This window comes from Physeter macrocephalus, chromosome 20 (assembly GCF_002837175.3).
Source record: "Physeter macrocephalus isolate SW-GA chromosome 20, ASM283717v5, whole genome shotgun sequence".
NCBI lineage: Eukaryota > Metazoa > Chordata > Mammalia > Artiodactyla > Physeteridae > Physeter > Physeter macrocephalus.
Genome location: NC_041233.1, coordinates 15,469,799 through 15,491,495, shown reverse-complemented (window position 1 = coordinate 15,491,495; position 21,697 = coordinate 15,469,799). Strand labels below are relative to the sequence as shown.

Here is a 21,697-nt window from a genome sequence, read left to right as displayed (position 1 = left end):
GGTGTTAGCTCTTCTCTAAATGTTTGATAGAATTCGCCTGTGGAGAAGCTATCTGGTCCTGGTGTTTTGTTTGTTGGAAGATTTTTAATCACAGTTTCAATTTCAGTGCATAACATAGTTTTAATAAAGGCAGCAGGACTTTTTCAAGTAAGTCCTTTAGTTTCTGGTAGTCCTCTATGGTGCTGATTTGGTTATGTGGATCTAGACTAGAATAACAGCTCACCCAAGACAATTTAATGTCTGACCTGAATTTTCCCAAACTATCTCATTTTTCCACCCTGGAGTGAAGCAGACAGTCATGTCTGACAATGTTATAACTAACACAGGTTAAGTTATTTATCACGAGTGGATATGTTGTTTTCTAGTGGGAGGATAAGAATGGAGAAACCAATCTATTATTGCCTCTATGAGCTATCTCACTGAAAAGCAATTGGGCTAATGATATAATTTATAATTGTTGATTTATTTTAGTTAGAAAGTAAACAGTAATTCATTGTATTGTTATGGCATCTGCTAAGAGGATACAGTTGAGGATGGCAGGTTCCAAATTTGATGTTCTTCCCCTTCATGTCCTTTTTTTAAAAAGAGAAACAAAAAAACAGTCTTTTCTTGAATGGAAAGCATAGAATGCTCTTCATCCCTTCTGACCTCTGAGAACACGTACGTTGGTATTTGATTAGAATTCTGTTCTGACAACCTGATCTTTGCCCATGTCAGATCTCTGTCTTCTCAACTAGATTCTATAGAGTTAATCAGAGGCTAATTGGTGTTCTTGCTTCCACAGAATGGAAGTTTGAAACTTTAGAGAACCTGAAGATGTACTTGAAATCCTGTAGTTCAGCAGTGTAAACCTGTAGCCTCTAGGCTGAATCTGCCCTATAGATATAGTTACTTTGGCTTAATATATGTGTTCTTATATCTAGGGATAATTGCTAACATTTATCGAGCACTTACTATATGCATTATCCTAGGACCTTTACATGTGTTGTGTCATTTAATCCTGATGATCTTGACCTTATAAGGTGGGTATGATTATTGTTTTTATTTTAGGTGAGAAAACCAAGACTTAGATATGTTAAAGAACTTGCGCAATATTTAAGTTAGTTGAGAGGTAAACCTGGGATTCAAATTTAGGCAATGTAGCTCCAGAGCCCACCTTCCTATGTGCTACAAGGAATGAGTTACCAACATTAAAAAAAGGAGAAAGTCAAGAGACTTTACAGAATCATGGGATTCATGCCCTCTCTTGAACAATTGTAACATATGGTGAGGGTCCCCTGGAGATAAGGAGTATCTTCCTTTTTTGATAGGACACATGCTCTTGAATTTGCCTTTCTTTCATCTGATCTTCTCTCATTTGTATAACAGCTGATTATTGTTGGCATTTATGACTCCAGGTCTAATTCTGTGGTTCTCAGCTGAGGTGATTTTGCGCCCCCCCACCACCGGGGGACATTTGGCAATGTCTGGAGATATATTTGATGGTCACAACTAGGGTGTGGGTAGGGGTGTTACTGGCATCTAGTGGGTAAATGCCAGGGATGCTGCTAAACATCTAAAGAATTGCTTGGTCCAAAATGTCAGTAGTGGTGAGGTTGAGACGCCCCAGTCTCATGTGACCTCCCCACTTCATAGATGGGAAAATTGAGATCAGAAAGGACCTGACTTGCTCCAGATCCCAAAGCAAGTCAGAGTCAAGGGTTGGGGGACAGGGCACATATTTCAGTTCTCCCTGACCCTCTCCTGGTTATAAGCTCTGTGAGCCTTGAACAGAGATTTTTTTAAATGATGTCTTTCTACTTTGTTTTGTTAAAATGAGGAAAAGTGAACTAAATATTACAGTGGTTGTGAAAAATCTTCATTGTCTAATCTGTCAGCTGGGAAGATTTGCTAATTGAGAATCCTCTAATTAGATTTAGGTGAAAAATTGTATGCTTCAAAGCAGATGCCAGGATCCAACCGTAAATCGCACACTTTTCAAAGAATCTATAACATGTATTTATTATATAACATGCACACGATGGCCAGGAGTATTATTGCTCTTTCTTCCTAAAGTGTACAGTTTACAAGGAAGAAGAGGGATACTACTTTCGGTTTTGATTCAATTAATAAACAAGGCCAGGAAATTCATAACAAACCTCTAAACCATGTCCTTTACTGTGGGTTTTTATGATTCTGTAGTTAGGTGAGATCAGGTGGTAGTCTTAGCTCAAATCTCTGAACTTCTTTGCTTTGTATAGATTCCATTCAGACTATTGCCAGAGTTCAGCTAATGTGTTTTGAGGTTGAACATTTCTGAGACTTCTTCAAGACCTGAAATGGGTTACACAGACCAACTGCCTTCATGATTAGCCTTTTTATTTGGGGGGCAGGGAAGAAGACACAGAACTGGGAGCTTTATACACATATGATGAATGTAATAATAGCTAAAGTTTTCTATACGGCAGGTACTGCTGAAAGTCTTAATGTGGATTATCTTTATTTTCATTTAACCAGTATTTCCTGCACTGAACACTGTTGCTACATAAGAAAAATATATATCTTATGTAACCAAAATTCCAAAATTTTGGAAAAAATATATATATTTGGAATATATATATAAAATATATATCTTATGTAACCAAAATTCCAAAATTCCAATCTCTAAGGGTTGGTTAATTTGGTGTGTAAACAGTGTCTTCAGTGATTCAAGTTCTTTCCATCATTCCAGGCTTCCCTTCTCAGGGTGGCTGGATTGGTCCTCAGGGGAGATAGCCTGAGGTAGCTACCAACATGGCTGTTGCAGTTCCTGCAATCACATCCCGTCATGACAAATTCCAGTGAAAGAAAAAAGATCATTACTTTCTCTGTGTGTCTTTTTTTTTTTTTTAATCCAGTGTAGAAACCTTTCCAGAGCCCCTCTGCATACATTCCCTTACAACAGATTGGCCAGAATTATGTCACTTGTCTATTCCTTAGTCACTCATTGGCAAGAGAAACGGGGTTACCATTATGGGCATAGTGAAACATTGGTCTGTGAGGGTAGGCTTAGCTGAACAAAATCAGGGTTCTATTAACAGAAAGAAGGGGGGATGACTGATAGGTAGTTAGGAAACCAGCAGGGTCTCTTAAAACTATTTTGAGATGCACTGAGTTTCTGTTGCTGCTGCCTTACCACTCGGCACGATAGACCCTAAGCAAATGGGTCACATTGCATGCTGCAGGATTACTCAGTTGGATTTCTGGGGGCTCGGGATGAGTTAGTGCCTCCTTCAAGCTGAGGCAGGGCTGGTAGGGTGGGTGACCCCACCACACTGGCAGGCCTAGGAGCTGGAGCCCTGTATGCTGGTTGTTGGCAGGCAGTCCCCCGGTGCTCCTTGCTCCTGCCCAGTGGCAGTGCCTGCTGGAGAGCAAGAAGTGGCCCCACAAGCTGATGCCGAGAAAGAACTGAGCTCATACCTACCATCAGCTGATCAGCTTTCCCTCTCAAAACCAAGAAAGGAGCTGGGTCTTCCTCACCCCTGCTTTGGTGACATGTTCTCTATTTTGAGACTTGGCCATGAGGTTCATTGTCAGCTTTCATCCAGATTACCATTGGTGAGGAAGCCAATGATGCAATGCCCCACTCCTACGCTCCATGGTTGGTTCCTTCTACTACAATTGTCTAGACTTCTGGACTGCAAGTAGTGTTTATATCGTCTATAATACACACTGGAGACTGAGTCTGAATCCTGACTCCAGCAACTGCTAGTGGGGGACCTGAAGAGTTACTTAGTTCCTCTAAACTCTAGTCTCCCCAGCTATAAAATGTGGATAACGATAATAGTAATATCTGTCTCTCAGAGTGGTATTACCTATGTGGCTTAAATGAAAATATATACGCAAAGTGTTGAGAACAGGGCCTGACACATAGTAGACCTCAATGAATAGAAACTATCAACATTATTATTTAGGAAATATGCAAAAGGTCTAGAGTGATCCACAGATGACTAATTAATACACTGTAGTAGTCAGTATCAAGCTCTAGAATCAGACAAATAGGTTGACCAATTTGTCTTCTAATTTTGGCCAACCCTCTAATCCTCAGTTTTGTCCCCAGAAAAATGTCCTGTAAATGTGGAATGAGACTGTTGTGAGAATTCAGTAAAATAGTGTACCCAACGCTTAATTAAACATAACTACTATTAATAACATTCCAGTTTGCAGTGGCAACAGTGCCTGTCAAGACTAAGTGTATCGTGTATCCATATTCCTGAGTCCTAGGTTTGAGGGGTTTTCCTCTCCCTCCCCTCTCAGTCCAGGCCTCTGGAGATTGTGGAAGTTTATTTAAACTGACAAACTGACTGTCAGTGCCCTCCCCCTAGACTCTTCAAAGCCCTAGGCCTAATTGGGATGCAAATGTCTCCCCCCTGTAGCTTCTATCATCAGGGGAAGGCCCTTGGCCGTCAGGAGAGATGTTTGGCGAAAAGGACCTCTCCCCGGGGCTCTCCATCTTTGTGGGGAGGGAATGATGATGATGATGTATGAGACACCAGTGCCTTTGGAGACCAAGGAGGACATGACAGACGGGATAATATGGGAGGAAAATACTGTCTTTGTAATGGAGACTGATGGCCTCTGCTTGTCTTCCTGGCATTGTCAGGGCTGGGGCTGAGCCAGGCCTTCTTCGTTTGGCGGCAGGTTGGATGTGGCATCCACGCTGCTCTCTGTGGTAGCCTTCACCCAGGGCGGGCGTGGTGGGAGAAACAAACAGAGGGGGTTTCTGGGGGCGCTGAGTGCAGGCCTCACGCCCCCTGGCTGTGACCTGCCTGTTTGTCAGGAATGACTGGCCTCACTCGATCTGTTTATAATTGCTGGCTTCTGAGGTTTTTGGCCTCCACCCTTTAACTCTTCCTTGTGCCCCCCCACCCCCAATAAAAAAAAAAACTAAGTTAAACTAAAAACTCTAAAGTTAAAAAAAAAACCCAAAACCCCAGATCCTTACCCAACCACTCCCACTCCCCCTTCAGGCCCCTGCTTGGCTGCAGGAAAGAAAGCCTAAAACTAGAGTAGGAATGTCATCTTTAGAAATCATCTTTTGGAGCAGTTTTATTAATTTCACTTCTCTGTGGTTACCACATGTTTGGGGAAGACAATTGATTTCACAGATCTGTGTGGGAGGCTGAAGATTTGGCTCTGAGGCGGCAGAGAAAATCTACAGCAAGAACAGGCTCCCTAATTGACATACAGCAAAGATGTTCTTTAAGGAAACTTTTAGTGCCTGCTTTTTTAAATTTTAATTTTTAAGTTGTTTGTATTTTTTTAAGGAGAAACTCTATTTTTTTTTCCCTCTACCCATTCATCTTCCTCCCCTCAACCTCCCTCCCTAATATTTCTACTTAAGAAATTAAGAGGAAAACTGAACCAAGTGTTAAGTCATCCTTTGGGCTTCAAAGGCACTGCCAGTGACTATCAACGTGTCCGAGGTCAGGGCTTCACCAGAAACAAGCCCTCACTGCTTGGGAAAGAATTGTTGCTTCTGCTCCCATTCTGAAACATCCAGTTGAGATGTTTCTGGTCTGAGCAGGGTCTCAGCAAGGTAGGGAGAAGCAGGTGATTCAGGTCGGTCCATGAGCCCTCTTGTATTTGGGACAGGTGTACCCACACTTACGGAGGTCACTGTTACAGAACCTCACTGGTATGTTTTTAAGGGAGAGAGACTATTAGATGCTTTTGAGATGTCAGCTTGAATGACTGCATCATCAAGATAGAAATCAGTTCTGATTCTAAATAAATAATAGGCCAAGCTGAAAAAAAAAAATCTCAATCGTTAGATCTGTGGGTGGTGGTGGGTGAGTAGCTGCTGTTTTAGAACTTTAAATGTGGGTTCCTTGGCATTAGTTTTATTTAAAATAAAGTGGTAGCTCTTCCACACCCTCTGAAAAGTTAATAGCCCACCTTAAAGGAGATGGTAGTCCTGCAGTGTTTTTATGTTACTAATTGTATTGCACTGTGGGAGGAGTACATGGAGCTTTAGAGAACCCACAAAAGACAGGGTTCCTCCCAAAACAGCTTCCGTGATGACTTGAAACAGACACGGCTGATCAGCAGATGATTGGGAGTCTGATGTGAAATAGACGGGAGTAGGGGTGGGACGTGTGTCCTTTTGCCCAGACACTCAAGAAATCCCTCAAATGGTCACTTGTGCTGCTGAAAGCCAGCTGTGGTCACCTTTTTCCTTTTCCTTGTTCTTTCATGTGCTTTGCCCTCTACTCCTCTGTTCAGTGCAATCAGGTCCGGACTGAGCTGAGAGAACTTGTCCCCACCATCCTGGTTCTGCCCCAGAGTTCCCCTGAGTAGCATGAAAATGAGTGGCATGGCTGAGCTGGTCGTGCATGTGCATCCTGAAGAACTGTCTCTGTGAAGTTATGGGAAGGGAAGGAGGCGCCTGAGAAGACTGGGCGTGGGTGGGAGGCCGTTCCAAGTTCAGACAATGACAAGAAAACTGCTATGGGGCTCATCTAGAGGTTCCTGAGGCGAGGAATTTAATCTCGGCTCTGTTGTTTCTAACCCTCTCCGTGACCTTGGCCGAGCTCTAAACTCTCCCCAGAAAAATGGGAGTTATATCAGCCTGCCAAAGAGGGGTATTATTTCAAAGCTAAAGTCTTGCATTAAAAAAAAAAAAAAAAGTGAGACCAAGGGAAGGAAGGAAAAAGGGGGCTGTGAGTGCAAAGGAAGTGACACATTTCATGAAATCGGAGCTTTTTAAGGTTGTTTTGGGCACAGTTTCAAGAGGAAGTGCTGGTTATTAAGACAAACAATTGCTAATCTAATCTCTATCAGGAGACGTATTTAAGTTCAAGCACACTTTTTTTTTTTGACTCTTCTGGATTTTGGATTTTCAATTGAATGCTGTAATATGAGTATAAATTTGATGGAAGAAAAACAATTTAAGGAAGAACCGTTTCTGATGTCTGCTGCATGTATGAAGTTGAAGAAAATTGATTAGTAATCAAGAACAATTTAATTTTTTTGGACTTTTGCCCAAAGCTCCCCTTCCTAGTTAACTAGTTAATCTTCCTTTAACTAGGACTTCCTCCATTGAAGGCTTCCTACGCCCCTGCTCTGGCCAGGCTGCCCTCTTCCAGGCTCCGCAGCCCCTCAGGCACACTTACATCTTGAACACATCACACTCAGCTGGAATGGCCTGGTTACTTGTCTTTCTATTAAACTGGCTTCTTTAAGACTGAAAACACCTGGCCTGTGTTAGATGCTCCATAAACATTAGGTCAGTGTTGAATGTAGATGGGAAATAGAGAAATAAGGATCATCCCTGTATCAGTTTTGTATTGCTGTATGATAAATTACCACAAATTTAGTGGCTTAAAGCAACTCACATTTATTATCTCACAGTTTCCGTGGGTCAGGAGTCTGGGCACGGCCTCGTGGGGTCCTATGCTCAGGGTCTCAGTAGGCTGCAGTCAGGTGTTGACTTGGGCTGCAGTCTCACCTGGGGACTCTGGGGGATGTTTTGTTTCCAAGGTCATTGAGGTTGCTGAAAGAATTTGTTTCCTTATGGTTGTGCGGGGTGGGGGTGGGGGGGTGGCCCTTGCTTCTTGCTGGCTATGCGCTGGAAGCCACCCTCAGGTCTGGAGGCCATTAGTAACTTGCACAATGGATATTTGCTTTTTCAAGGCTGTCAGGAGACTCTCTCTCACTCTACTTGGCTGACACAGACTTTAGATAACATGATGTAATCAGGGGAGTGACACCCCATCACCTGCATTATATTCTGTTTGTTAAAAGCAATTCCCAGGTCTTGCCCACACTCAGAGGGATGGGATTATACAAGGGCATAAGCCAATGGGAGTAACCTTTGGGTTAGGTGGGTCTGCCTCGGTCTCTACATAACCCATTCCACTAACATAAGCACTTTGACTCCACAAAATCCTTTTTTGAGGCTTGCAGGAGAGTAGCTTATTTCTAGCCTGTGCTTGATTATCTAAATCAGTTTTATATTTTGTGGTTGCTTGTTCAGAAAATAAATATAGCAATCTGATATTTCTCAAGTCCTGCGCTATGTAAAAGTCCTCATGTTGGTTATTCAGCTATTGGTTCTCAGCTCCAGTCCACGCTGGCTTCATGTTAGATTAGAGGGCAGGAGGACGGGAGAGGGCACTTGCTGCTTCCTATCTGGCTGTTCGTGTCAGCATCACCCTAGCAGTGGCAGATGGTTCTGGTTCAGCTTCTCCCAGCACTTCCAGAGCCAGCCTCAGCGTACGCATCAGAGAGCACCGCTAGGTGGGCAGTACTCTCTCCACGGAGCTCTGAGCTCCAGCTCTGTGGGACCCTCCTCCAAGCTTGTAGGTTCTGATAACCCCATTCTCTTCTCTTTGATCTCCTTAGTGTTAGTGTCAAATGCCTGCAGTTACTAATTGGTGTTAGCTTAGTATTTTCATTTTGCTTTTTCAGTCTTCTCACACCTACTTAACCAAATCCCTGCATTATACTTTCTCTGTTAAAATACCTAATATGGTTTATATTCCTCACCCACCCTGACTGATATAGTACTTCAATTTTCATCTAAGTTGCCAAGAAATTGTAGGGTCTCAATAACTACTACTGGAATTTTATACACCAAAGCAACTGACATTTGGCAAGCAGATGAAATCCATCTTCTGGTTTCCAGGTTGATGCTTTTAGAATGTTGGGTCCATAGTTGACTTTGCCAGTCTACTTAAGGCTTCCTGGCTAAGTAGTAATAGACATAAATAAGCTCACGGGGGTGATTCATTCATTTACTCCCAAAATTACAGTGAATCATGACTAGAGAGACTCCAGCCCCTAAGAAGCCCGAACTTAGAAATAAGTAAAGCTATTTGTGTGAAGTTACGGACTATACCCAGATATCCCCATGTCACAGATGAGGAAACTGAAAGATTAATTTCCATCCAAGGCCTTCTTGCCAGTAGAAGCCTTTGAATCGGGCACTCTAGTTATAGATATATTATCACCTAGGCCCTGAACTAGTTTCTCTTCATTTCCTAACTTTTTTAATGGCATCTATACCCAAGTTCAAAATCTTTGAGTCACTGAAATATGACTCCACCATCTCCTTCTCCCTTAAATTAGGTCTGCTGATCTTCCTCCAGAATGTTTCTCCCATCTGTCCCCTTCATTTGTTTTCTACAGTCTGAGTTTTGTTTAGGCCCTCACTATTTCTTGCCCAGGCTATTAAAATAGCCTTCTGATTGGCCTCTCTGTTGTTGTCCATTTGGTACTCTGCTCCCAGAAAAATGTATCTCAAATATAACTCAGAGAATATTACTCCTCCCCTCAAGAACTTTCAGTGGCTCCCTATTGCCTGTAGGGTAACATTCACATATCTCAGCCGGGAAGATTAAAACTTCCTTCAAAATTTTATCTCAACTGTGTTCCCAGCCTTACCTCCCATTTCTCCCTGTTAGGTATCTGTCGTGCCAGCCAAGGCTGAATCTGTCCTTCCTCCTGCTAAAATAAAGCTGGCACGCCTCCTTATCATGAACTCCTCCTCCCCAGCCCCAACTCCTCTCCCTGAAATCCCACCCAGCCTCTAAGATCCAGCTGAAATTCCACCTCCTCCATCCACCCTTTCTTGTTTCTCCAAATTGAATACTCTGTACATTCTGCTTACTTAAATGATGGTGTAAGGCACATATAAGTGAAGATGAAAACTATGAGAGCAGTATAGCTAGCACTGATAATGGCCTATTCTGTTTTCTGGCACTGTATACTGTGCTCTTTACTCACATCATCTCATTTAATCCTCATTTAAGTTCATATGAGATACGAACTTTCTGTTTTACAGATGAGAAAGCCAACTTTGTGAGGTTACATAAATTGTTCAATATCACATAGCTTATTTTCTGTCTTATATAAATTACTTGTACACCCTCTTTTCTTTCCTCTAAATAGCTCACTGAGAAGAGGGAGCATTCCTTGTCAGGTATGATCACCTGTTCTAGGCGTATGGTGTACCTTGTGCATGGTGGGCAGTAAATCACCAATTTACTGAAAAATCTCAGAATTCACAATTTGTGCCACCAGCTTGTTTTGCCTTGTTCTTTGGTGGATTTTATTTGTCTGTTTATATATCAAGCATACACCTGTGTTCTATATAATGTAAGCATGGGGGGTGGGCAGGGAGGGAGGAGTATTTCTGAAAAGATTGGCATAAGTTGATTCCTGTATTCCTTCTGTTATTGTTTGAGAGATTATCTTTATCTGACAGTGGTTCCTGAAGTCTTTGCTTTAAGGAGTCACAAATAAACACTTGAATTCAAGAGCACTTTCAATTTGTAAAGAAACTCCACAGTGAGTGCTCTTCATGCTGAGAATCCTTCTGATTGCTAATGATCACTTTGTTTTCTAAGTTTGAATTTTTGTTTATTGGCATATTCTTTTTAAAAGTAGGGCATTGCCTGATACACAATGAGGGAGGCCTGTCTCTTGCGGAAAATTTAATGCAGCTGGGGTTGGGGTGGGAATTATTCAAAAAGCTACTCAAATGACTTATTAAACAAAAATTCGGTAGCATAGATTCAAGGTCATGAGCTAGAGCCTTGAGGTCAGAAGGAGCTTGGTTCCATTGGAAAGAATAAGGCTGACCTTTTAGGAGGGCAGCTTTGTGGAGATGGCTGTATAGATAACACCTCAGGATTCAGTGCAGAGGGACACATTTTTTGGTAAATGCATTCAGTTGCCTTTGCTCTGACTTCAGAGCTGCGAGAGCTGTGGGAACCGCTGCTCCCGGATTTGAGCATTTGAGATGGCTTTCAAAGAACCAAGGGCTCCTTATGCAGCCCCACTTCCGGGTGGCCATTTCGTATTCCTGTGAGGGGCCCAGGGAACAGAGATGGAAGTGTCTAAGATGCGGGGGAGGAGGGAGGAAGTTCAGGAAAGAGTCTAGGGCAACGAGACTGCTTGTCAAACGAGTGGAGGAGTCGGGGCAGCGGGGGGGTGGGGGGAACAGCCATTCAGCATTTATCTTTCTTTTTCCCCCTGAGTACCTTGTCCAGGAGCCATTCCTATGACCCTTGATGAAGGATGGTCACTATAATGAAGTCCTCCCCTTTCTGCATAAAGGGACCACAAATGCCCTATTCCTAAGGGGGCCTGGGTTTGAAGGATTTTCTGCACTGGGCATGAAGTCCTGTTGCTCTCTCCCCACTGCCCTGGCTTTGGTCAGAGTCATTCTGGGTCATAGATATGGCAGAGATAACGGGTCACCATGGGATTGTACTCTCCTCACAGCATTACTGTGCTCAGTGCCTTGACTGGGCATAGCTCACTGGGCTGCATGGACACGAGACAGCTCAGCCTGCATTGGCAACCTCACCACCCTGGCCCCCAAGTGTTCAGGCCTGGGCCCGGGGAAGCCAGGGACGTCGATCTGCTGGCCAACACTGGGTAGGGAGATCCTGAGTCCTTCTCTTGTTGGCCCCACGGATAGGCTGAGCAGGCAGCCACTTATGCGCTACGGTTCAAAGAATGCTGAAAGATGGGGCAACTGTTTAATTTATTATCCACATGGGGTCACTTCGGAGAGCAAAAAGGGGCAGTAAATTATAAATATGTTGGGGCCACAGGCAAAAACTAGAGTTGTCTGACAAACCTGGGATCACTATACTGAAAGCTACCTTGGTCTTAATTAAATTTAACAACATTTCCTAAGTACCTCTGCACCAGACGTTGTTCCCTTCCATAATAGGGCACAGACATGTCCACAAATAAATAACATGACAGAGGGTTAAATGCAATGATGGAACGAGTGCAAAGGCCACAAAAGGAGGGCAAGGTCACCATCTGGGGCAGTGACAGGGAGGGTGGATAGGGAAGGTTTCAGTCAAGGAGATATGAAAGGCCAATGTTTCATAGACATAGATGGGGACGGGGTTCTAGAAGGGGAGAACTGCAGCTGTGAAGTCACAGGTAATTGAAAGTACACAGCACATTGGAGGGATTGTTAAGAAGTGTGGCACTGATGGAAAGCAAAGTGTGAAGCAGGAGTGTCAGGAGGTGGAAGCTAAATGGAAGCCAGGTCAGGAACAGCCCTGTAGGCCATGCTAGCCAGCTTGGACATATCTGCTTAGGGCAGGGTTGGCAAACTGCAGCCCATGGGCTAAATCTCATTCTGCTATTTGTTTTCGAAAAATCAAGTATTATTGGAATACAACCAAACTTATTCATGATGTGTCATATATGGCTGCTTTCACACTACAACAGTAGAGTTGAGTAGTTACAACATAGACTATATATGGCCTACAAAATCTAAAATACCTGCTCTTTCTTTTCATATAAAGTTTGGCGACACCTGGCTAAAAGCCATGGTGGAAATACTGAAGGGCTTTAAATAATAGTGTAAACATATCTCTGATTAAGAAAGATCTCATGGGGTAGGAGGGAGGATAGAGTTGTTGGGGAAGAAAGATGGGGACCTACTGTGATAGACTTTATTCATGCAGTTAACCTTTATTGAGGGCCCACTATATGCTAGACACTCTGCTAGGCTGGAAACTCAGAGATGAATACACAACCCACTCCTCTTGACCCTCACGAATCAGACAAGAAGAGGTAAGGATCTGGACCAAGGCAGTAGAAACGAGGATGGATAGGAGAGGTTTAGAGAGATGGAGCTGGAGATTCAGGGCTCCAGGTTTGGGACAGTTGTTGATGGTGCCCTTCTCTGAAATGAGGACACTCCAAGAGAAGTAGGCTTACTTCGACTTAGCTCCTCCCTGGCCTCCTTGAACTCACTACATTTGCTCTATTAGATAACATTGTTAGGTGCTTTCTAAAGACATAGATGTTTTGACTGGATTCAGCTTTATCTAATACTGATACCTGAACAAGAACTAATTTTATAGAGTGTACACCATCCTCATTCATTTTCATCTAGAAAACAGCCAAGTCCTACGTAGTTTGGAAGGAAAGGTCCCCCATGGGCTCATGGAAAACCTGTGCTACAGCTACTTCCCTGAGCCAGCAGGTAGAAGGGACTGACTCCCTCATGCTGGTAAACTCAGTAACAGATTGGCTCCCCTGAACATAGTAGGTGCTCAACAAATGTGCACTGGATGAAAATCTGAGATTGAATCACTTAGGGTCCTGGCGAAAACAGATGGTACATCAGGGGCTTCCGTCACAGTCTGTTTAGTGGAGGGGCTATTTACAGTGGTGACGGCAAGTGAGTAGAAGCATTGGGCATGGTGACACAACCAGAGACTAGCAACAGTGGAAACCGTGCCCTCTTCTCGACCTGGAGGGGAGGGAAAGGTGTCACTAAGCCCAATGTGAGTCACATCCATGAAAGAGCAGGGGCTGAGCTGGGGCTCTAAGGAATTTCAGCCACTGAGGAACCTACGACCTAGTATGGAGGGAGAGGGGGCAGAAGGGGAAAGTGGGAGAGTAAAGACTCCAAGCCGTCACTCCTACTCTCTGATCTGCTGGTGTCTCTACTGGCTGACCCTCATCAGAGGCCTCAGAGCAGGGGAGCCAGGACAACACCGGGGGTAGCGGCCATCCTCCCAGCACACAGAGCTGGGAAGAAGGGCCTCTTTTTGATTTCTTTTAGTTTTGCAGAACTTGGGTCTCATCACACTTGCACTATTGAATTATTAGCAGCAATATTGAAGTACTTGGATAGACGTATCATTATTTAGCTAAATAAATATTCACTGGTTGTATATTCCTGCAAGTAGCTCTGACACTTCTAAGAAGTGCCAGGTGCTTTACTGTGAGTCACAGACAAAGATGGCTAGAGCAGGGGTCCCCAATCCCCGGGCTGCAAACCGCTACTGGTCTTCACCTGTTAGGAACCCGGCCGCACAGCAGGTGAGTGGTGGGCGATCAAGTGAAGCTTCATCTGCCGCTCCGCATCGCTCTCTGTACAGCCCGAACCATGCCCCCCCATCACACGCATCACCGCCTGAACCATCCCCCCTCCCCCGCATCCCCCATCTGTGGAAAAATTGTCTTCTGTGAAACTGGTCCCTGGTGCCAAAAAAGGTTTGGGGACCACTGGAGGGGATCCTGCACAGACAGAGCCATGTGTGAGCATTTTTGTGCGGAAAGCTTTCTGCATATTCCAGTAGCATAGATTACTGGAAGTGGAATCCCGTGCCAAGGGGGATTCACAGTTCACCTTTTGATAGACAGTCCGCTTTCTTGTATACTCCAGAAAGGCTCTAAAGTATTTGAGCTTGTCAGTTTCACCACAGCGTCTTTCTCCCTGGTCATCAGTGAGCTTAAGCGTCTTTTCATATGTTGATCAGTCCTTTGTCATTTTTCTTTTGTGAAACATAGTGGTTTAGAGCTTGGTGTTTGAAGCCAAGACTGCTTTGTGAACTCAGACCCTGTCTTTGCCACTTATTTGCTGTGTGACCTTAGGCAAGTTATTTTTCCCCCATTCCTCATTTGTGAATTGTAGAAATGAGGCTATCTACCCTTTGGGGTTTTGGAGATTGGTAAGTACTTAGACATGCCTAACATATAGTGACCTTGATGTAAGGCTTAGCTATCATACTTGCCTACATTGTCCATTTTCCTCTCCCAGTGTTATTGAAGTGTGACCAAGGCTGAGGACCACCAGGCAGAAGGGAGCCCATTTCTGCAGCTCCTATCCTATTTCTGAGATGGTCTGCTGTCCCTGTAACATGACCCTGCAGTGACATGGTAACACTTTACTTCCTACCTGGATCACAGACAACCGCGGTTTAGAGCGGGGCGGAAGGTTCGTCTGAGCGCATTTGTTCTGGCGCCTTTGGGGTCCTGAGCTGTCAGAATTTGACCAGAGGTTCTCCCAGAGTCCATTTTGCCCCAGGGAGGGACAGCCAGCTCTGGTGCATTCACCACTCTGGGCAAGCCCCGAGGCCTTGTGAGCTTGGCCAGCCTTTTCTCAGGCAGCCGCCAGATGGAACTGCTCTGAGCTCTGGGCCTGTGGGAGGCCAGGTGCTCTGTGCGCTCACTTGCAGCAGCGGCTGAGGGCTGTGGTTGTGGCTGCCTGAGCTATTGCTGCTGTTGGGGAGATCACACGCCCACAAGGGGAATGCCTCAAGTTGCTGAAAAAAAATTTTTTGAAGCAGGAAGAGAAGAGCTGCTTCCTTTGTAGGCCAGCCTCACCGTTACGCAACTCTGACTGTACGTTTTCTGACTTTCGGTACAAGTGAAGGTCACCTTAAGATAAATTGAAATTCTTATATCAAGGTCACAGGAAAGTTCAAGGGTGTAAGCATGTTTTAGGTGTTGCTTGGAGATGAATGTATGTATAGCGTCCTACAGTGAGACTGAGGCTTACACGGGCAATGCCAGGAAGTCACCGTCACATCCAGCATAGCCAGCACCAGCACCTGCATTACTTTCTTTATTGATGCCACTACATGCCAGGAATTGCCTGACGTGTCAGCTCTCATTCTCATAGTCATAGAGCAAGGAAGATATTATCCCAATTTCAATGATGAGGAAATCAAAGTTCGGAAAGTTTAACTGTCCTGATCAAGATTCTTCAGCCAGAAAGTGGCAAGTCACATTTTGAAAACTTCTTTTTGATGTTATCAAAGTTTGTGTTCTTTCCACTGCCCAGTGCACGTAGTTGCAGAATTTAGAATTGGAAGGGACTTTAGAGTTTGTAATTTCTCTGTGCCCAAGATCACAAAGTTAGTTAGTGGCAACATTAGAACTAATATCTTCTATCTCCTAGACAAGTATTACTTTTTCTAGCAGATGAGTTTGTCTCGTGAAAGTCTTAGCTAAAAAATTGCTAGATGAATAAGCAACGTGTAGTAGTCGGGAGTCAGCTGGGGAAGGTAGAAAGGGGTTATAGGTTGTAGATTCAGATTTTGGTTCTGCCACTTCCTAGCTCTGTGGGCAAGTTACACAAGCCTCAGTTTATCATCTGTAAAATGGCAGTAATAATAATACCGAAATAAAAATACTGAAAATGAGTTGATGTAAGCCATATAGTATGTACTAGGTAGTTAAGTTATCCGTCCCTAGAAGAACGATTTTGAAATAGTGTTGGATACAAGACTTTTTTTCAAACTCAGGTTAGCTTGAAAGTGAGAGATCTGAAAAGGCAGGGCTGTTTGTTGAAACTGGAAGCTTAGTTAAGAGCACAGGCTCTAGAATCAAGACTGTGTGCGTTCACACACCAGTCAAAATGGCTATCATCAAAAAATCCACAAACAAGAAATGCTGGAGAGGGTGTGGAGGGAAGGAAACCCTCCTATACTGTTGGTGGGAATGTAACTTGGTGCAGCTACTATGGAGAACAGTATGGAGGTTCCTTAAAAAACTAAAAGTAGAGCTACCATATGATCTAGCAATCCACTCCTGGCATATATCTGGAGAAAAACATGGTCCAAAAGGATACATGCACCCCAGTGTTCATTGCAGCACTGCTAACAATAGCCAAGAGACGGAAGCAACCTAAATGTCCATCGACAGGGGAATGGATAAAGAAGATGTGGTACATATATACAATGGAATATTAGCCACTAAAAAGAATGAAATAATGCCATTTGCAGCAACATGGATAGACCTAGAGATTGTCATACTGAGTGAAGTAAATCAGACAAAGAGAAATATCATATGATATCACTTATATGTGGAACCTAAAAATAAACGATACAAATGAACTTATGCATGAAACAAACAGACTCACAGACTTAGAGAATGAACTTATGGTTACCAGGGAGGAAGGGATAGTTAGGGAGTTTGGGATGGACATGTACACACTGCTATATTTAAAATGGATAACCAGCAAAGACCTACTGTATAGCACAGGGAACTCTGCTCAATATTATGTAACAACCTAAATGGGAGAAGAATTTGAAAAAGAATAGATACATGTATATGTATAACTGAATCACTTTGAAACTATCAGAACATTGTTAATCAGCTCTATTTTAATTTAAAATAAAAAGTTAAAAAAGAAAGACTGTGAGCATTCCAATATCAGCTTCATCACTGGATAACAGTGTGACCTCAGGCAAGTCACCTAATCTCTCTGTGTCTCAGTTACTCATCTGTGATTGAGAGTAATCATGATATTTATCTCATTAGGGCTGTGCATGGATTACATGAGACAATGCAGGAGAAGGATGAGCATGGCATATTGACACAGTAGATTCCCAGCAAATGATACTCATCATTGTAATGATTAGAAAACCTAGGATCTGAGAGTGGAACTTATATCATAAAGTAACAATAAATACAAAAGCAGAAAGATCTGCTCTATGGATTCAGAGTACATTTGTAAAATAGAAATTTACTGTCCTGTCTATACACAGCTTGATTTTGCGGGGAAGCTCTAATACTGATTGATGCAATTTGGTCAACCATTTAACAAGTTGGCTTTCTAAAAATAAGTCATGATTTGGCTGAAGACACACAAAAGGGGGACCTGCCCTCTCTCTACACACTAGTGATAGAAATGAGAATTATTACTACTTTTCTAGAGGAAAATTGAATAATATATTAAAAGTCTTAAAAATGTGTATGCTCTTTGATCCATTCTTTAGCTTTACTGAAGAAAACAGTCAAGGATGTCCACAAAGGTTCATTCATTTATTTATTCAAAAAATACTTATTAAGTGCCTACTATGTGCCCTTACTAGGCTCTGGAGATGGCACAGAGAAAAATGGAGTCACAGCACTGCTCTCATGAAACTAATAATCTAGAAGGGAAGGTCACCATTAGACAAAGAATTACATGGCCAATTAATTAATCATTCCTATGTTAAAAGTAATGAAGGAGCTGTGTAGGGACTATGCCCACAAACAACCAAGAGGTTTGATCTAGCCTGGGCAGTATAGGAAGGCCTCTTGGAGGAAGGTGCATTTTGGCTAAGTCCTGAGACACAGCATGCTTGAAGGAGCACTCCAAGCAGATGAAGAATCGTATGCCAAGGCCGTGATCCCCCCAGCTGCCATGTGGCAAAGGATTTGGAGGGGGATATGAGGAGCCTGGTTGGAGAGCTTCAACCACACCGATGTCCATCACATAATTATTTACAAGAATGAAAAGCTAAAAAAACAAAAACAAAACCCTAAATGTCTAACAATAAAGAATCGGTTAAATAAGTTGTGGTACATCCAGTCAAAGCAATAAAGTAGCCCTACATAGCCTCTTGTAGCATAGAAGAAATGCATGATATATTGTTTCATGAACAAAATTTACAAAACTGTAAACACCGTATAATCCTATTTTTAGTATGCATAGGCACAGAGAAGTGTGGAAGCCCATATGCCAACATGTTAACAGTAGTTATCTCTGGATGGTGGTATAATAGGATTTTTCATTTTCTTCTCTTTTGTTTATCCATACTTTACAGTGACCACACACACACACACACACACACACACACACACACACACACACACACACACACACAGTATGAATATGTTACTTTTGTAACAGGAAACCTTTTTTTTTGAAGGTTATACTAGGTTGGCAGTTTAATACAGCGGTGAAGTGTAGGCACCTCCAGAGGTGTCAGACTTGGCTTTGCCTCCACCCATCTCAGCGTTGGCACCCCAGGAACATTTCCATGAGCCTAACTTGCCACTCTGCAAAGTGGGTTGTGATTCTCGTGAGGGTTAAATAACGTAAGGCCTACAAAGTGCTTAGTACAGAGTCTGGCCCGTTAGTAAAAACTCAGCAACGTTAGCTAATAATATTGAAGAGAAATACAACCAACATCTACAAACATTCACCCCCATAAGAACTTCTTTAGGCTGCTTGCTTTTGCATGTAGGACAGTGTCAGGGGAAGAGGGTCACAATCTACAATCGTGATTGCTCATGTTGTACCTGCTTGGATAGCAGGGAGGGGTGAGGGAGAGTGCCCAGAAATAGGCTGAGTGGAGCCGACCAAAGGTTTCCATGGCAAACCATGTGACTGGCAGATTCCCTCCACAGCCCACCCCCAATTCCTCTCCTCCTCTCTCTCTACCTCCTACTCTTTCCTCTCACTTTCTTCCCACCACCTCTTTCCTGTTGTCTATGCTGACTGTAAATTCCCTGAGGCCCTGGGACAGGTTGTACATCAGCTCCCCATAGCCAGTACCTACTGCTGTGTTGTGTACAGCTGCCCCCCGCTTGTCTGTTGTAAGCAGGGTGACCTATTGGAGATTTCCCCCATTGGGTGTGACGTTAAATAGGAGTGGTAGTGGTGGTGCGGAGGAATGGAAGGGATAGGCAGATGCAAGAGGTATTTCAAAGGAAAATAAAAGATCTTGGTGAAGGATGAAGAGAACACAAACTTTGGAGCCAAACAGACCTGAGTTTGAATCCCAGTTCTAGTTTTTTAAACTACTTTTAGCTCTGTTTTCTAACCTCAGGCAAATTCTTTAACCCCTCTAAGCCTTTGTTTCCTTATTTAAAGATGGAGATAATATTGTCTACCTCTTTGCCTGTTGTGAGGATTAAATGAGGCAAGGTATGAAAATACCCAGCGTGGTGCCTGGCATCCTATTTAGATTAGTTTTCTTTTCTCCTCTCCAGGGTTCTGAGAGTGGAGTTGATGGAGGAATGGTGGTATCCTTCAGAAAACTAGGAAAGCAGAAAGCCAGCTTGTTTTGTTGGTGAAGATGAGTGTGACTTCGGGCATGTTGACTTTGAGATGCTGTTAAGACAGCCAGTTGGAAATGTCCATCCAATAACTAAAATGAGGGATAGCAGAAATTTCTGAACCATCTTCATAGTTTACGTCCATCTTTATAGGTGTAGATAGGAGGAGGTGAGAGCTGTGGAAGGGGGAGCACAGAGAGGAAAAAAAGAAAAACAGTGTTCTGAGTCCAAGATTGTGGAGGGAGCCGTTTCAACGTTTGACACAGGGTGATGAATGGATGAGGTTGGAAGAAGTTCAGAGTCACCAGAAGTAAGAAAGTCAAGAAACTAAAACATACACTTGTTTTTGTCACAAGGAAAAAAAAATTCTTGAGATCCTTCAACATAATCCACCTGCCAGAGCCAATGTAAACTCTGTTCTCTCGGAACATACCTGGCACAGTCCCCTCTCTGCACTGTTACCCACCATCCAGGAAGCTCTACCAAGATGGTGACAACCCTTCTAGGTCCAGTAGAGGTCTTACTTCTGTGAATACTTTCTCCGCTCTCCAGCTGACCCCAGTCTAACTCTCCTGCCTCTAAACTCCTAAAGCATTCCTTGACTAGTGCTTTTTTAGCATTTATTCTTCATGCCTGGGATGGGAAGTAGATTTCATCCCACATGCCAATACTGGTCAACTCCCAGTGGCTGCTCAGAGAAGAAATCTAAGACATTTTCCAGATTCAGTGGGAAGAAGCCATGGTCGATATGCATGTCTGTCGAGAGCTCTGGTGTGGAGAGGGTAGCCCATGTCCTGGGTATTTGCCGGCCATAATACATGGCTATCTTAGTTTGAGTTCCCCAAAAGAAGATGCCAAGACAAAGGTATAGGTGCAGGTAGTTTATCTGGGAACCACAAATGACGCAATGCAGAAGATGAGACAAAGAGGGAGAAAAGTAAAATGTGGGTTACCCCTGGAGCACACTCCTTCTGAGGACTCTCTGGGAATCTGTGTTGTCTCCTCAGAACCCTCTAGTGGAATATGGGAGGCTGGGCATTGATCCACCCACTCTCATCCCCTGTTGACTGGCGGTTGCCCCCAGTGGTGCCAGAGCAAACCCTCAGGCAGAGAACAAGAGCGGAACAAACACCTGAGTGAAAAGTTGCCAGAATGTGATAAAGGGTCTCTCTCAGGTGAAGCCAGGTGAGGATAGACTGGGCATCCACAGGTCTGCTGCAATGGCTTGGTCACGCTGCTTTTTCAGTGCTTTTCTTCTTATTTCTGTTAGCTGCTTGAAGGCAGAGCCCCATGAAAAGCGTACGCACAATGCCTAACACCTAAAAAGTGTTCAGTCAATATAAAGTCAATGATTGTTGATTAGCCTATGAAGAGAGAGAAAAGGGAGAACGATTAGATTCATCATTTGGAGTTTCTTGTTTAAAGCCCAAGATTGTGCTGATTGAATTACCTGCTGTAAAATCCAGCTATTTGGCCAAAGCAGCATGCTTCTAATCTAGATCATTTTCACCACACAGGCATCGCTCAGAAGTCCAGAGAACAAGAGAGACAGCATGCTCCCAGGAAAACAACTCTGGGTTCTAAGAAAAAGTGGGGGATGATTTAATGAAAGCACTTGGACTCAGAGACTGCCCCCTCCTACAAATGGAGCAGAGTGAATTGCCCTGCGAGGCCTCTGAAAGGGCTTCCTTAAGATGGGGTAATGGGTCATCCAATCACAAAAATATGATACCTTTTACATTTTAAAACTATCCTTTGAAGTCAAAAGCACCTCTTCCTTCAACTTTCTTGGATAATGAGTGCTAACCAAACAAAATAAAAATGCTTTAAAAGGTGTACACCCCTGCAGTAATCTGTACCAGAATCTCACTGCTATGAACTGAATTATGCCCCCACAAAATTCATATGCTGAAGCCCTAAACCCTAATGTGACTATATTTAGAGAGAGGGCCTATAAGGAAGTAACTAAGGTTAAATGAGGCCATAAGGGAAAGGCCCTGATCTGATAGATTAGTGTCCTTAAAAGAAGAGACCACAGCCAGTGCTCGCTCTCTCTCTCTCTCTCTCTCTCTCTCTCTCTCTCTCTCTCTGTCTCTTTCTGTGTCTCTGCCTCTTTCTCCCCCTCTATCTC

General features: G+C 43.5%; 1 long non-coding RNA gene across 1 annotated transcript in view; it reads left to right on the top strand.

Annotated features, from left to right (window-relative positions):
- The window catches only part of LOC114484477 (uncharacterized), a 142,662-nt gene extending 121,498 nt beyond the window's left edge, over positions 1 to 21,164 (top strand). Inside the window, exon 6 of the long non-coding RNA XR_003677413.1 lies at positions 21,084 to 21,164. This is a non-coding gene — a long non-coding RNA (uncharacterized lncRNA). The remainder of the gene's footprint in view (positions 1 to 21,083) is intronic.
- Positions 21,165 to 21,697: the final 533 nt, after the last annotated feature.